Raw genomic sequence first — 18,095 nt, forward strand, 5'->3', positions numbered from 1 at the left:
TCATAACAGTTATTTGAGTAGGCCTACCGGGGAAACCACAGTTAAAAATGCGTACACTATCTCATAGGTGGCATGGAAATGTGTACATGTCATGTCGTATATAATGTGACTCTTAGAATCGCGATATCTTAGAAAAAAAATTATACGAACTATTTTGTAGATAATTTTAATATCTAACCTTTGTAGCACACATAGAATCGATAGGGATTTTTGAAACTTTATTTGTAATGGTAAACCCCAGCCCTCAACCAATATTTAGCATTTCGGGAATTTTTCTCAATTTAAATGTCTTTATTGACCGGACTAATACAAAAATATAAGTAGATATCAACAAATTTTTAACAAATAGTGAGTTAGGAGTAAGGCGGAGATCTCAAAATATATCTAAGATAACTGGGAATTGACCGACGAAAAACAACAATCTCGAATAGTCATTGACATATTTACAGGGGGCGCACAGAATATTGTGTAACATACTTGCAGCCGTATATTTAAATTCAACGGATTCTTAGTTTTAGCAAATGAAGTATTCGTCGTTGTCATTCTCATTAGTCCAAAATTTAAACGGAGATCACGAACAAAAATTTTCGAGAACATTTTCTACTAATGAAGCAAACATGCAATGTTCAACCTCATATTATTGACGTAAATCGAATTGGCTAGTATTTTTAAAAAGACAGCTTCAAGGTAACTTCTGTAGTTTCAATATTTTTGATGTTATACAAAAACACCTGCTCTACTTACGTCCATTAGTCATTTTGGTTCCACTTTTTCACAAACTATGCATTTAACATTTTTTAATTGATCTATGTTATATGAGGTGTGGCTATTAAATAATATTTAATATGAAATATTTTATTTTGATATCACCTCATCTGTCCTATCATCCCTCTACCATAGCGAATCTTCTGCTTTTTCTTCCACACTTTGAACAAATTCAAATCTTGTTCCTTTCAATGCTGATTTGACTTTAGGAAAGAAGGAAAAATCTCACGATACAAGATCCGCCAAATATGGCGGGTAGTCTAGCCATGTGATGTTTTATTTGATTAGAAACCTTTAGACAATGCGGAATGAGGCTCCTGTTTATCACACACATTTTTTTGATATTTTCATTCATTTGTGACGTGGATGAGCGACCAGAATGCGAATCATCTTCTCGGCTATCTTGAAAATGGACGCCAAAAACATTCATTGCCATAAATTCGTGTGAATAAATTATAAGTTTCAGTTGCAGCTTTTCCTAATTTCATGTGAAATTTCACATCCGTTTCGTCATTTTTAGGGCTACTCAAAAAAACAGTCCCTATAAAAATGAAGGCGACGGCTAGACTGGTTTGAGTACAAATATGGTAGACATGGCCTTCGAAAGAGCAGGTTCCAGGCTAAATAATGATATATAATTATCTATAGATTATTAAATCAAATATTTTTTGTTTATAATTCACTTTTTTTCAATGATCAATCCAAAAAGTTTATTGATAAGATATTCAGTTTTATTTCGAGTTTATATCTGTCAAAATTTGAGAGCAACTGGCAACTGGAGCTTTATAAGGATATGCTATTTTGAACAAAATAAAAATATTCGGAAATTCATCATTGCATTAGAAAAAAAAATCGATTGCTAAGTTGGAATTTTTGGAATCGTTGTTAATATTTAAACGACCACACTGTTTACTGCTGATACTACACCATTACTCAGGATAACAATACCTGACGCATGTTTGGATAACCAAGTTATCGTCTTCAGAAATCGAAGGTTAACTTCTTGATTCACAACATACTCAATGTGCTGTTCTATCAAGAAAAGGTATTAATTCCGATATAAGACTAATACTGGTTTATTTTTTAAGATACACAGATATTGCAAAACATCAATAATCCCACGAACCTCATATTAGGCAGAAGTAGTATGTACAATGAAAAGTAAAATATACCGTAGTGTGTCCAAAAATTAAAATGCAACCATCAGCTATCAATTTTTTAAAGCAGTATACGAGGTTTGTCAAAAAATTTGAATTTTGTGCAAGAGTAAGGTATCTTTATTTTTTACAATTCAGAAAAAGGTTATAAAGTTGATTTGACTTGAAAGCTACATTCAAATATGTAATAACAGCTATTTATTATGAAAATTCAGGTTTTTTGATTATTTACTAATCATTCCGTATTAATTATTCCGACAGGATAAAATTTAACGCAATCTAGGATGCCCTGACATGAAGTATGTGACAGTGAATGTCAGTTGTCAGTTGTAGTTTAAACATTACAATAAAAATGGCAAATTTACTAAATCGTGAAGAAAAAATAGAACTTGTGTTAATTGCTGGAGACAATTACAAAACAAATAGAGGGGCCGCAAATATTTTTAATCATAGACTTCCGGATAGAAACATTAGGCATCCAACAGTTACAAAAATTTTAAATAAATTTAAGGGTAGTGGAAGTATAGGAAATAAATTTAAGAATAAACGCCGAAAACTGGGAATGAAGACACTGAATTTGAAGTGATTCTTTCTGTCGTAGAAGACCCAAAAAGTCTTAAGAAAAAGGGCCACTGCAATTCAAACTACTTTAGAAAGTAAAGATACAGTGGTAAATATTTTAAAAAGTAATTAATATCATGCATACAAACCGCAATTTGTAAACACGTTACTACCGAGGGATTGCGATATTCGTTTTGAATTCCGCTCTCTGATTCATGGTAAGTTGGATGAAGGCAAGAACTATAATATTTGCCGATGAGGCAACATGTTCTTCAAACAGAACTGTCTTATCACAAAATTGTCAATGGTGGTCTAACAGTTATCCAAACTTTGTAATAAAAACTCGGAACCAATATTCTTTTAAAACAAACGCACGGTGTGGTGTGTACAAAAATAAATTGGTTGGACCAAGACTGTATGACAATTTGGTTCCAACAAGACGGTTCTTCCATCAATAGTACATTAAACGTCGAGTACTGCTTGAAAATATGTTTGATGGGAAGGTGATTCACAGGTATTCAGGTGTTTTTTGGCCTCCTTAGTCTGCTGAATTGACTCCCCTCGACCTGTTTTTATGGGGTTACTTGATGTAGATCATTCATTACGTATGTAAATTGCAAGGTTGTTCAAAAACTGTAATAAATAGAAAGCTTATCAAATCTTTAACAGGTAAGAGAAATAAATTGTATCCAACCAGAATAATTAATACGGAATGATTAATAAATAATCACATTACCTGAATTTTCATAACCAATGGCTTTAATTGCATATTTGAATATAATTTCTAATTCAAAACAACTTATAGGTATTGACAATTGATTCTTATTGAAGAAAACAAAGAAAGTTGCAATTTAGAGGAAACGTATCATCGAGTTCGTTTGTAATTTTAAACTTTTATTCACTTTGTGACAAAATCTATTTTCGTTCAACTATAAATGTATATTCAATTTAGTTTTATTTTTTTTCTTCAATTGAATAAACGACATTCACTAAAAGACAAAATGTAGTGTAGTTTTATTACTTATGAAAGTAGTTTATTACATTTAACATCCAAAACGTATTATTTTTTTGAGGCAGACAATTTTTCAGAATAGTTTTATTGCCACATTTTCTAACAGAAAACAGAAATAGAATATAATTATTCATACAGAGTGAATTTTATGTACGGAACGCCTCAATTATCTCGGAAACTGCTATTGTGCGCAAAGGTCTTATGATAACAAAGTTCATTTTTTTTCCGGAAAAAAAAGATGTGACAACAATGTAAATATCAAAAAGTTATAAAAATCGTACCAGCCGTTTCCGAGATAATTGAGGCGTTCCATACATAAAACTCACTCTGTATAAAGGCAGCATTTTTTACAAACCGCGTTTCTATAGTGACCTTTTCATATGTTATTCTTACATTTTTCTCAACTAAAGTAACATGGAAAGGATTCGAAAATCATGTACGACGCTTAGTGAGAAATGTCTGTGTTTGATAAATTTCGGTAATTTGATTATAAATGTCAATTAACAGGATTGTGGTTTGTTGCAAAATCTCACTTCACACGCGGTGAACGACAAGAACCAACCAATTAGTAATCTGATGATTTCAGCATGAAGGACGTACCTTATAAGGTAGACTGATTACTTCTTAATGAGATATAATATCCCGGAGATAACAATCGTTTGTATTGTCAGTAAGAAAGATCAATTTTTTTATTTAGCATCATATAAAAATCGGAAACAGTCTTATTAAGCAATATGATAAGGGACATAAAAGGTAAATTAACTCATTATTCCAAAGTTTTGAACTTTACACACAATATACAGGGTGTCGTGTAAAAACTATCTGTATATGGCAAAATACTTATAATAAATTATGAAAATTTCTACGTTTGGGTTTTCGGATATGAAATATTTTCAAAGATGTAAAATTATAGTATACTTTTGTCTTAAAACTTTTTTTGAAAAATACATACTTTTTGAGTTATTAATTTTTTTTTGATTGTTGCATACCCCTATAAATTATTTTTTTACGAGGATAACCTTTGAAGATATAAAAATAGTTTCTGTTCGGTTGCTTTTAGCAAGGCTAGACGTATTTGAATCTATTTTGAAAAATTCTTCATTTTATACAGGGTGTGTATAAAAAGTGTTGAAAGTTTAACTCCATAAATATTAAATTTCTCTATTTTTTTTATTGAACCACGCGGTTTTTTCTATTTTGGTAGAATGGAGGTAAATTTCATTTCGACCCGTTGATACAAGCACTAAAAAATAAAAGTATTTTCCTTGAAGAGGATCCTCAAAAGAAAATAATTTATAAGGGTCTGCAACGGTCAAATTTCTTACAAAAAAATTAATAAATCAAAAAGTGTGTATTCTTCGAAAAAGTTTTTAGACAAAAGTATACTAAAATTTTAAGTAGATTTGAAAAATCTATCAATATACAGGATGTTCCATTTAAAATAACAAAGTTACAGTCGACTCCCGGTAGTACCGGAAATCGGTCATCGTTTAGTTAAAAACGTAGCAATTTTCATGATTTTACTATAAGTATTTTGCCATATACAGATAGTTTCAACTAATCGTGGGACACCCCTTATATGAAAATACGAACAACCCAGACATTCATTAAAATATGAAGAGAAATACCAGCAATATAAAATAAATGCGATTCAATGTAAAAAAGCACCTAAGACGTTAAATGAAACAGCAGTACTCTTAAAAGAAACTTCAGTGATTAGATAGTGGCCATAACTGCTGAAATGATGAAATACCAGAGGATTGAAGCCCATGCATCCATGGAAGCTGAGACAAAAGATATTCTCCAAGAATAAAACATTGTGGTACTAGCAAATAACGAAAAACTGAGGGAATTTACTGCAAAGACAAGTGTGAAATAAGGTTGTGTCCTGTATTGTTTTTTTGTACTAGTCATTAATTAATAATCAATTAATAAAAATTTTGTGTTAATTGAATAATTCTTAAGATATTTAAACATTATTTTTATACAATATAACTTGCCACTTAAAGAAAACTTATACTACATCACTTGAATGTCAGTACCGTGTCATGTCCATTCCTAGAATTTACCGATAAATTATTAATTTTTTTTTTGTCGTAACAAATGATTTAAACTAATTACCTTATAAATTCTAATGTTTATGATCAAACTGAGGAAAATTGATGCACTTGTTGTTTAATATCTTAAGTTACCATGTCAGTACCGTGGATAAATGAGTCAGTACCGTGGAACTCAAAATCCGACATTTGTGTCTTGCTCGTGATACTTTGAAGTTGTAGTAAATTCCTCTTAGAGTTTTATTTTTACAGTAAAATAGATGAATAATATGCATAAAAAAGTTAGAAAAGTTAAATTTTAAAATCTTGAAATTTTGAATACAAAAAATCACAGTTAGAACGGAATCACCCATATAAAGATCTAAGTACAATAATATAAAGTTATGGTATGTTATGGTATAAAGAAAAACCGAGTGAATTATTTAATGCAATGGAAGCAACATTCCATCATACCAAAAAATATAGAAGTGAAAATTAGTGGGACCTACTAGGTACGTTATACGGCTGTCAGAGATTGAATCAAAATCAATTAGCCCTTATAAATCAATGGAATGGGCAGAATATCAAAAAGAACGCTCAAAATCAAAAGAGATTTTGAAATTATAAAGTGAGACCGGGAATAAAAGCTTCAAAGATCCAGCAAAAAATAGTACGATATGAAGATACATTATGAATCCCAATCAACGATGAACTGGTTTTAGATTAAGTTAAAAATGAGATTTTTATATTTTATTTATAATGAATATAAGTATCACACGGTATATTATTTATTCGATGCTGGATACATAAATGATGCAGAGAAGACTCTGGATTTTAAATAGAGTCAATTTTTAAAAAATTTTTCTTTCACACATTCTTCTATTCGGATATTTGCAGAAAAAAAATTTTAAGAGTGAGGACACTATGAGAGTACATTAGTACAAATTTAATTGTATCAATCAACAAATATGTTCTTTATATGATGATTAATTGATCAATTCCTCACCTACACAAAAAGTTTTTGTATATTGCCTTACTAGAAATGTTTAAAATGCTCATAAAAAATCCATCTTCATCTGCAACACAATTACTTATAAGTTCTTAAGTCTCATTGTCTATGACTGTAGTTTGTAATAACAATAATATTTCTTTCGTTTTAACATTTTACATGGGGCTGTTATATGCATTAAAACATTTTTGTTGCAATAACCGGCTCAGAAAATAAATGAGTATAAGCTCGAACAAATGATTCAGAAGGATAAAAGTCGGAAGTACAAAAAGAAATCTAAAAACTTATAGCAATAAAAGTTCTCTTTTGAAACACCAATAACAATACGTTAGAAAACGAACAACGAACTTAGGTCATTAACAGAGGATGAAGCTGTTTCACGCACACAAAAAACCTCGGCGTAAAAACCTCTACACACATTTTGCTCCCATAATATGTCTGCAAAGCCGCTGCGAAATTAATCAGCTGGTGTTGGATAAAAAATAATAGCAGTAAATTCTCATGATACGACCAATTTATGAGACATGTACTAACTCGTTAAAAGATTTCGCTTCCAAAAATTTCTTTCACCACATTTCTTGTTACCGCCGAGATTTCCAAAATTAAATTTCAACATTATTTTGTTAACCTACCGTTTAAAAATAATCCTATAATTCAAGAGAGATTTAATAAGGATTAGGTTAGGTTAGTTTAGCTTAGATTAGGTTAGGTTAGTTTGGGTTAGGTTAGGTTAGGCTAGGTTAGTTTTGAAAATAATCTTATAATTCAAAAGAGACATATAATGAAGGTGAAAGAGGCTGGAACATGGGTTAACAATAAAAAAAATCAAAACAATAGAATGGTGAATTGAAGGTTATGTCAGTCAACGTTTTATTAATTTATACAATAAGAATGGTAAGGAAGACTGCAATAAATTATTTTTCAGGGATTTATTTCTAACATCTTATTGTTAACAATTCAAAATAATAAACTCCACTTTTCTAAAACTACGACTCTTCCTAATATTCTGTTCTTAATGGACATTCAAGCGTTTTTATTCTCTTTGGCACATTACAAAAATGTTAATTAATTGATCAAAGTACTCTTCTAATTAAAGTAACATATATTCAATCTTTTTTTTTTAATTTCCACTTGATATGACCCTGCTACTGCTTTTATTATTTCCATCCAAATTACTTTTGTAATGAGATACCATTTTGTTAAGCCTGATTGGATATTTTATCGCCACTGTGACGCCTCTAGCTTTATAAAAACTTGTACGGAGCTTCCAATTTATGTGTTTACCATCGACGAACATTTAAATGAAAAATGAGACATTTTTCTATGTGATTATGGAAACAAATCAAAATGAACGTGATCCTGTTCAATGAGAAACCTTCTGCTTTTTTACAACGGGATAGAAATATGCCAAAGAAATCCAAATTTCTATTTTCGACTTTTATTTCCTACGAGTATATAGACTTAGAGAATAAATGAGGCCCATTCTAAATAGATTTACCCAACAAAAAAATGTTATCGATTTGGGATATCATTCAATATCCAATTTGAAGAAATATGACCACTTTCAATTTTTCGGAAAACATATAAACACATAAAATGGCTTTCAGCTGGTGTTCTCAAAATTAGCAGTGGATTAAAACATTTATGGGAAATCCGGAAAAATTGGAAAATGATTTTTTCTTCACATCAATCGATATCTCAACTACATTTGGAGTCTATTTCTTTGAATTTAGAAAAGCATTCAAAGATTCTGCCTTATAGAGTCATAGAGTCAAAATAAAGTTCTATCGATCATTCAGTTCTTTGTTTTCACCAGACTAGCATATAAGAAGTTTTTAAGATATCCTTAAAAAACTGAATTGATTTTATTCAGGAAAACTTGGTAGCTTAGTATCCACTATACCTGCCAACACATTAACACAAAATTGATGTTGATTCTTTGTTTGGCGTTGTATCGTGAGGATTCTCCGTGTTGTTCAATTAGGAATGTTTGTTGTTTGTGTTTTAATTCCTTCTGTAAGTATTTTCAATGAATAATTACAATTTATGATAATTTTTTCAGAATGTTATGGCGAACGTTTTCCTAGGCATGTATAACGATCTAAAAATCTACAAATCTCCTAAACCATAAATTTTATCGAGTTAAACTTTGTGCTAAAAAATTAATTGTTTAATTCCCTGTAAAAGTTACGGACTGTTAACCATTAGGCACGAGCCGCCCCCGTCTTTCAGATAGAGGAATAGATTTTTTCCGTCCAACAAACTACATGGATATACGTAATCATCCATTAAAAATTCATAATGTTCGAATGTATAATTTAGAAAATATACTTAAATATAAGCTCTGATTTCGTAAATTTAAATGCCTATAACTCGGAGATGAAGCATCGTATGAGAAATTTCATCTATTCACAATGAAGTCCCGGAACACCCTGTATTGTATAGAATTGCATCTCGGTTGACGATTATATAACCTTTATAATTCAGCAAGATATGGTATTTGCAAAATGTAAAAAACTTAGAAGAATGTGAACTTTCCTGTCTAAAGTTTTTATTGACACAATAAGTAATATTTATGACATGAAGTTCAGTTCAAAAGAAAGAGCTAGAGTTAATGACTGGTTATTTTCTTTACGGTGTACTCACTTGAAACTGGTCTTTAACAATCTGCTGGCGAAAGACAAAAAATGGATGCTAGAACGCTTCATACATATATTCTCGAAGCGAGCTCAATGTTCTCGAATAAAGGACTTGATACAGGTCGTGCCGTATAACAAATCCTGCCAATATATTTTCCCTTTGATAACATTTCCCAAAGAAGAAATTCCTCCGAACTACAACAAAAAATAAAATACCGGCACCTTAGTACGTGGTCTCTTCTGAAATGAAAGCAGTGAGTTTATATTTAGGACACGTAAACTTTGGTAAATACGGAAGGAAATAATGCAATTTGATGGAAAGGTTCGTATTTTCCTAGCTATACTTTTACCTTATTTTATATTCAGCCCGCAAAATTTTTTTACAAAAATATTCCGTGGAAATAAAAATAAGACTAAATATGAATAAAGATTCTACATACGGTCTCTGGATATTAAATAACGAAACTGGTTACGAAAAAGGGTTTTATTATAAAAATTCGAACTCTCCTGAATACTCCTATCCCTTCGCCACACATCTTTCTATAAGTTTTTTCCATTGATCGAAGCAGTGCTGGAAGTCTTCTCTGGTGAGGGCGGGACGTTTTTTTGTGTTACCGCTTTCATCGACTCAAATCGGGTCCTTTTCAAAGCGGATATATTTCTAACCTTTCATGTATAAATGATAATCCAATATTATTATGGCAAAGAGCAGATCTTATGATGAAGCTGGAAAGTGGTCATAGGAACCCCGTGATTGAACGTCGCAACCTCATCGAGTTCGGGCTCGTTTTCTCGAGTACTTTGATATGGTAACCAAGGTCTGGTGATGGAGCTGGAAGGTGTTGATAAGAACTCTGTAATTAAACGATGCAACCCTATTGAGTTTGGGCTCGTTTGTTTCGTCTTGGCGAGTATCTTGATTAGCAACAAATTTGAAAAAAGTACGTTCGGTTTGTTATGAATGTGGATCTTGTTTGATTGATTAGATGGATGTTTAAACATTTCCTATCGTTAACGTTGCAGTAGCAAAAGGAAAGAATATGTTAATTGAACCATCAAAATATATTGTCATATATGTGGCTCATAGAGGTTGTGTGAGTGTGTGTAATTTCTTCGACAGCTTCTGTTGAATATACAATTAAAAGTCAACAAAGAAATATAAGTGTTTTTGTGAAAAAGTTTCATTTTGCTTATTCAAATAAATCAATACTTGGTGATCAAAACAATACATGGACTCCTCATAAAGTGTGCAGAAAATGTGAGGAAGATCTGCGCTTGTGGTTTGAGGGTGAGAAAACTGCACTTCGTTTTGGAATTACGGCGTAAACAGAAATATCTCAAAAGCGACTGCTATTTCTGTTCAGTAGACGACAAATAAGAAGAAAATATCTCATCCACTAGTTTATATGATATCCTGATTGATGCAGAGGAATCAGAAACGTTTAATCCTCGGAACGAATCCAGTTGAGATTTTTCAGTTGACGAGGAGCTTCAACTTTTTCTCAGATGGAGCTCATAGGCCTAATCAGAAGTCTTTCAGAACATGCAGCCGAATTACTAGGTTGAAGACTGAAAAAATCTTTTATATCAGGTGATAAACTAACCTCAAATTAGTTTTACTGCATAATGGAAATGTATTATCCATTATATTATATCAATCAATTATCCAACTTGAAAAATGTGTCGATCAAATCGTTGATGAATAAATCTTTCAACACACAACGCACCCTGTATGCGCAAAAACAAAATCTGCATAATTGTATTCCAAATTTCCCAGTAAACAGATGAAGCAGGGATCGACGAATGCATTTATAATTATTATACATATCTTCCATGCTTATTATTTTACTATACCATCAAAGCTAAGTTGCCCATACAAAGGTTTTAAATATAAAAAGTATTATGATCTCGATATAGGTCACTGAAATTCTAGTTTTATAAACCTATAGTCACTAAATTGAAACACTTTGACTAGCCCTCATAGTTATATATTCTCAAACATTCACATAACATATGATATCAAGCTGGAATATTTCTCGATTTATCCAAATTTACCCTTTCTTCTGATCCTCCACAAACTTCAATAGATTAAAAAAACTAATCGATAAAAATTGAACGATATTAGTGGTTTCAGATATAGCTATGTACACTTTTATCTTCATTCATGTGAATTTAGGAATGATTTGTTCGCTTTTAAATCTAAAAATGGTCCATGACGAGTTATTTCCACTTTTCCCTCATGCATACATACATTTTCAACATATCTCTGTACATACTTAGCTTCTTTTGAAAGCTAATTGATGAGTTTTTCACACAGTACAATTATTAACAAATCAATAGATTCTAATTTCCTATATGTCTTCGGTCTTGATTATTTTATCTGTACCTAATTAGATTTTTATTATATTAGCATTAATTCATTTTTTCAAAAAGGGTTGTGAATGTATAAAATGAAATTGAAATGATCAAAAGTGTTCGAGACAGACCTCGAAAATTCGGCAGTAAATAAAATTGATTGGAACGTATCCGATATTTCCATTAATATTTCTATGTTGTGTGTAATGAAATTTTACAGTATATTTTATATAATCAATCCTGTCAATATTCATAAATATGCACTAGAGCTTCAATTTCGTAATTGCTTAACAAAATAAACTTCATAATAAAAAATAAAATATATTTCCAACAACGATCAAAAAACAAGGTATTGATTAAACACGATATGACAAAAAAAACTGAAACTTCTGTATTACGATATATGCAATGCACAGAACATAAAAAATCATTAAATTTGATATAATGTCCAGCTTCAAGGGTGTAATATCAACTCAAATGAGTAATTTGACATATTTTTTGGAGGGGTAGTTCATACAGAACGACTCAGCATATTTAGGTGGAGGTTTCTAGTATAAAGCGTATACATTCTATACTCGTACTTAATATTTTGTCGCAAAGATGATATTTAACAATGTACCTTAGGTCCGTACATTTATCGAATTACGATTTTCTGGTGTGGTTTATCAGAATATGTTATCTTCCACTTCAAGCATATTTATATGCATCTCACACTCAACATAGTACCTTTCAATTGCTGTGTACGATTGCTCTAAATATAAAAAAAATTGAGCTAAGCTCAATCGAATTGCAACACACATACTTCATGTCAAATTTGAGGAGTGCCCACTACTCAAAGATGTCTTTTAGTCTGAAATACAACTTGAAGGACATGCTGAATTCGAGTTTTCCGCTTCTTTATAAATCCACAACTAATAGCGCTACCAACTTTTACATAGTTCAATGTAACTTGCGTTGTTTTACTACATTTAATGTAACTAATCAATGATTGTTGTATAAATTTTGACTCGTCCCAACAGCGTAACTGTTCTATCAATTGTAAGATGGGTAAAAAGAAATTTGAATAAATCGATTTTGTATCTTTACTATGTCTTTGTTGTATCATCTACTTTATCATTTCTAAATGAAAGTTCTGACATAAAAACCACCATATTCTTAATCATATTATTAGCAACCATTTAATGGTTTTTATCAACTGCTTTATCTCTTTTAAAACAAATATATTCAAGTATAGTTCTTGCAGATTTTAAAAACCATTGCCTACAATTTACTAAATAGACGAGTATAATGTACTTGCATGTAAGGGAGTTTGGTTTAAACAGGGTACCAGACGTGAACTGAATTCTTTTTGTACCCAATTCGCTATTTTTCTGAAAAACGAAATTTCAAAGCAAATTAATTGCAAATAAAACAATATAAAAAACATTACAATTCCAAAGTATCTTCATAAACGGTAATGGTAGTCAGAATAATCTGAGCTAGAGTCATCATTTGATTGATTTATGAAGGGTTGTAAAATGGGTGGTACCACATAATCATCTTCTTCTTTGATGACATTCGATTAAAACAGTTTTTCTAAAGCTCTTGGTGGTCTGCGGCTAAAATTTTCTTTACCAGTTCTTAAACCTCTTTACTCAGTTCCGGAGACTGATTATTAAGTCTATAGGGTTAAATATGCAATAGTTTGAAGGTAGTTTGAGAAGAGTATGACCCTGTTCTTTGCACAACTTGTCGATATAATAAATCTCCTTTAGGCGTTTAATAACAATAAGCAATTCTTTGTTTGCTGTCCATAACTATTACTGATTGTGGTGGAATGTTAGGTAAAAGCTGTTCATTAAACCAATTTTCAAATAATTCTGCTGTCAAATCTTCATGATAATCACCTGCACAGTTTTCCCTTTAGAACATGGCCCGTTCAAACAGCAATTATTAACCTTCCCAAAATTTAATACATCGTGAATGTCAAACTATGTTTCATTGTTTCATTTATATAAATTATGTGCGTATGAAAACTTCTGTAGCCTTTTATCTGACGCAAATAATCTAGTCGCCATCGAACGATCCTTGACGATTCGGTTATTGCCGTATGTTTGTACAGTTTTTTGTGTTTAATACCACCGCCGGCAAATAACTTGCTGTGTTTAAATATATAAATCTTTATTATCAAATTTATGCCTGTCTTCATTCTCACAACACTGTACAATTTTATTGACTTCATTCGATCACGGTCTAAAGAACGCCATGTTGCTATTTATTTAAAGAAGTTTATGATTCAAATAAATCTCACCAATCCACGCCACTGCTTATCGCAGGAATATTTCGAAGAAATTGTGTACATTCGCCTTTCGACAGCTACGGCTAATAGAAATGCATTTATGTTTACGATTCGATGTTTTCATTTGTTTGTAAAGGGTGTAAACATTATTGAGTGCCGAGCGTATTTATGAAATCTTATCATGGAATATGAGCTAATTACTTTTGTTTAACATCTTGATTGGAATCGTTCGTTCCCAAATCACCTAATCAACATGATTACGTAAAAATAAATACATATGTAATTGAACTTTGTGTAGAAATTACCTAGTTCCAAGACGAAGTCCCTGAAGTGGAATAAATAATTGTAGTCGGAATGTTTTGTATTAATTACTATGGGGAGTGCACTAAAAATATGAAAACTATCGAGGGTGCTTCCCTGTTAATTAAATATATAACTAGCTTCTCCCTTTTCTACATTTAAATAACTTCACAGGTAATTGATAGAATAATTTTTTCTACTTGATTATTTCCAATTGAAATGCGAAACATTTTTTATTTTGATCTTGTATAATTAATATATATATAACTAATTTAATTACTAATAAACATTAGATCCAATAATGTGAGTACAATTCAAAAAAACTTACATTGTTTCAATATCCCAGAGTACACACAATCATTTTTTCAATTGCCGGAAGTTTGAGAATTCGCTTAAGAGTATTATGGAAATCATTTCCGTAGCAATGCTGAGCTTTCTCAATATCTACATAAAGTGCCATTTATTTTGTCACCAAAGCTCCTTCATACCATTTTATGTTAAACGTGTTCCGTAATTCTCATAGCGGATAGAAATATCGGAGAATCTACCGTACAGAAACTCCATTGGAAAGCGGTCAAGATGTATTATAGTATTTCAACAACGCTTCAACTTTATAGCTTGATCTCACGATGAAAACAGAACGAATTGGTTCGATACAAAGCAACATTCTCTTTATACTGAATATCGCCAATGGTTCCAGAAATTCCACTTCAACCCTCTTTATAGTACCAAATTGTCGCCATGTGACTATTATTTATTTGACCCATACAACTGTCATAGTCTCCAGTTTTCTGACTTTTTCCAAAACGTGGAGTGCACCAGTGTGGTGGAAGATTTCCTCTCAGATATGATAAATAATATGGTTATAACATTTCCACCTGGCAGCACCACACGTCGTTGAAAGAGAGAAACTTACCAAGTGCTCAATGGAGAGTTAGGCACGGAGAAACCCACGGAGGTCCATATATTTAAGGCTTTGACAAACCCCAGAAATTTTCATGGGGAATTAAGTAACCCAACTATTTCCTCCAAGTTTTAACCGCATCTCCAGAAGAAAATTTGTCAACCTGATCATGGATGGAAGTATTTAATTAATATGTTGTTATAGGTCCTTATTCTCTGATTGGCAAGGATAATAGTAGTTGTTTAGAGAATTCTATATTATTATCGGTCCTTTATGAGACTGCAAAATTTCTATCCAATCCAGAGGTGTTAAACACAATTTTGCAGAGGGCCATATATTAAATTTTGAATTCGTAGGCTCTCCAGATTGAAAATAAAAAAAAAATGAATTGAATTATTATAACATTTCATTCATTAAATTATATAAGTATATAATATGTGGTTGTATAATTGAAATCCTTCACCAGCCGTTTCGATTACTCGACTCAACTGACTCACGTCGCGCCGACGCACTGGCTTCATATGGTTAAGGAAGGTTCTAGTCTAGACTCGAAGCGCGTGGAAAATTATATCGGTATCGACAAAAATAATAGGATATTTTCGCTTGCTGCTAAGAGATGGCGAAACTGACTTTCTCTCTCGCTTCTCTAGGCACGCGTTTCCCTTGAAATTACTTATAACCATCCGTAGAGAAATCAAATGAAGTCTAAATGGTCTAAAGAACATGATTCTTCTTTTTGTAACACATTGCGTTCGCGGGCCTTAAGGATACCGTCCAGGGGCCTGAAGGAGCCCGCGGGTCGTATCTTTGACATGACTGATTTAATCCGATGTTTTGAGGTGTTCAAAACATCCCGTTTCATACATACATGCATGTCCAACTGATAAAACATGATAATAAATTTAAATACGAGTTGTATCACTCTCATAGTTTTCTGAAAGAATGCTTCATACATAACGAAGTAAAAGAAGAGATGCAAATTTCTTCAATGACCAAACCATTTATATATTCTTTACGTACATACAATTAAATTATTACTTATATTTATAATGTGATTTCGTAGAGCTAAAAATAATCATTTGATAAATTCTTCTGCTGAAAATCAAGTTTTCGAAGGATTTAGTTCGAATTTTGTTAGCAGAAAAGATTTATGAGGGTGAATGAATCGATGAGAAGACGCCTTTCCAAACTCAACAAGTCTATTATATGAAACTTAGAACTTAATTAGGATTGGCTATAACCTTGCACGTCATTTCTATATAACTTATTTTTCCAATGAATGAGTACAAGAAATCGTTTGAAAAGAGTATGAAATATATCAACTAAAATAATTAAAATAAAAAAGTGTAACGTAAGCAAATTTTATAAATTGATAATGACAGAAAATTGCTGAAGCAGGTCATTTCTTCAACTGATGTTTTTTCAATTGTGCTCAAAATAGATCCAGTGTTTCAAAGACCGGTTATCCAAGGATACTCTTTTGTAGAACTTGATATCATATTGGAACTGATTTGGTGGTTTTTGGTTGTGCTGCGCTTCAAAATGAGTTCCGATGTTAATTATTATAGTTATAGTAAAGCTGAATCACGATTAATACTCCACAAATCAAAACTTTGTTCATTGGATGGATGGAAAAGCAGAACATGACTAATACAGATGAACAAATCGTACTTTCTTACATTCAAAGAATGTCAGAGCACTAGAAGACATCAATAATGTGGACTATTCATTCAAAATGGCAACGTGTATTGAAAATAAACGTAGGAATTGAGATAAAATCATTTATGAAAGTTTACTTATTCATGAGTCAAGACTAGAAAATATTTTCCATAGATGCAAATCGCCATTAGCGGCATTTTTGGTTTTTGTAGAAGATGTGAATTGTGTAATCTACGCTTACATTATATCAAGAAAGAAGAAAACGTATTATCGCTATTCGATGTCAGTAGAAACTCGTCATTCTACTGTTGTCGATATTTCAAATAAAAGGTTCCTGAGAAGTACAAGGGGCACGCGTTACTTCTGTAGAGGTGGGCATAAGTCTCGAAAAATCGGCATTAGTCTGATATCGCTGATAAGTACGACAACACTGTCCAAAAAAAGATTAAAACGAAACATGGTCGTACTTCAGACAGTTGTGTGTACGAACGCAGATTATGAAACTATGTTTACCAGTCTAAGATTCGTTAAATGGCCCATACAGTCATGTGACCTGACACCTTGTGATTTCTTCCTGTAGGGCCTTTTTCAAAGACCGCGCGTTTGCAAGAGGACCACCCACCTTTCTCGATCTCTGAACTGAAATTCCGAGCCGTACTTAAATGACAATGGGATACCAATAAAAAAATGTATTCCTTTTTCTTGAAGAAATACATAAAGATAAACTTGAAAACTAACAAAGATAACTTATTAATGCTCATCACAATTCAATAATTTTCCATTTACTAATTAATCTCTGAGAGACTCACAAGAACAATTGGGTAGATAAGAAGTATTGAGTGATGTAAAATGTACTGGAAGGATACATGGATAAAGAACGGAAGATCAAAATCCATTCTATGAAAAAACTAGAGTTTTCAAAGTTATTAATTAAGTCTCAACGACGATTTTTAATCTGCCAACTAGAGATGGAGATATTTCTGGTAAATGAAAAGGTAGTCCGAGTACGTATTACCTGGAATTTAGATCTAAATCTACTTTGTAAAGTTGGATTATGTTAGGGTAGGTATGGCTACTTAACCTCAATTCACATAGAGATGTTTTAAAAACGGAAAAATAAAAAAAAATTTTTGGGCAATAATTAAACTAATATTATGATTACATTTGGATCTGGAAAAAATTTGTTATATTTTATATTATATATTATCATATTATATTATTATTATATATTATACATATTTTATTTGTGTTTTCCATTTCATAATTAGATCTTCCGTAATAAGTGGTCTAATCTTCATGACAACCACGATCATGAGTTGGCACATCTAGAGTTAAAATTTTATGGCTGGTATTAATATCGCGCGTTGGTGCACACCCCCAATGACACTATGAAAAAGAACAAAAAGAAAAATGTAGTGAC

The 18,095-nt window shown here is 31.7% G+C and overlaps 1 protein-coding gene across 1 annotated transcript in view; it reads right to left on the reverse strand.

Annotated features, from left to right (window-relative positions):
* The window catches only part of LOC130901880 (uncharacterized), a 167,319-nt gene that overhangs the window by 62,715 nt on the left and 86,509 nt on the right, over window positions 1–18,095 (reverse strand). The gene's annotated exons all lie outside the window — the stretch shown is intronic.

The sequence above is a fragment of the Diorhabda carinulata genome, chromosome X (genome assembly GCF_026250575.1).
Source record: "Diorhabda carinulata isolate Delta chromosome X, icDioCari1.1, whole genome shotgun sequence".
NCBI lineage: Eukaryota > Metazoa > Arthropoda > Insecta > Coleoptera > Chrysomelidae > Diorhabda > Diorhabda carinulata.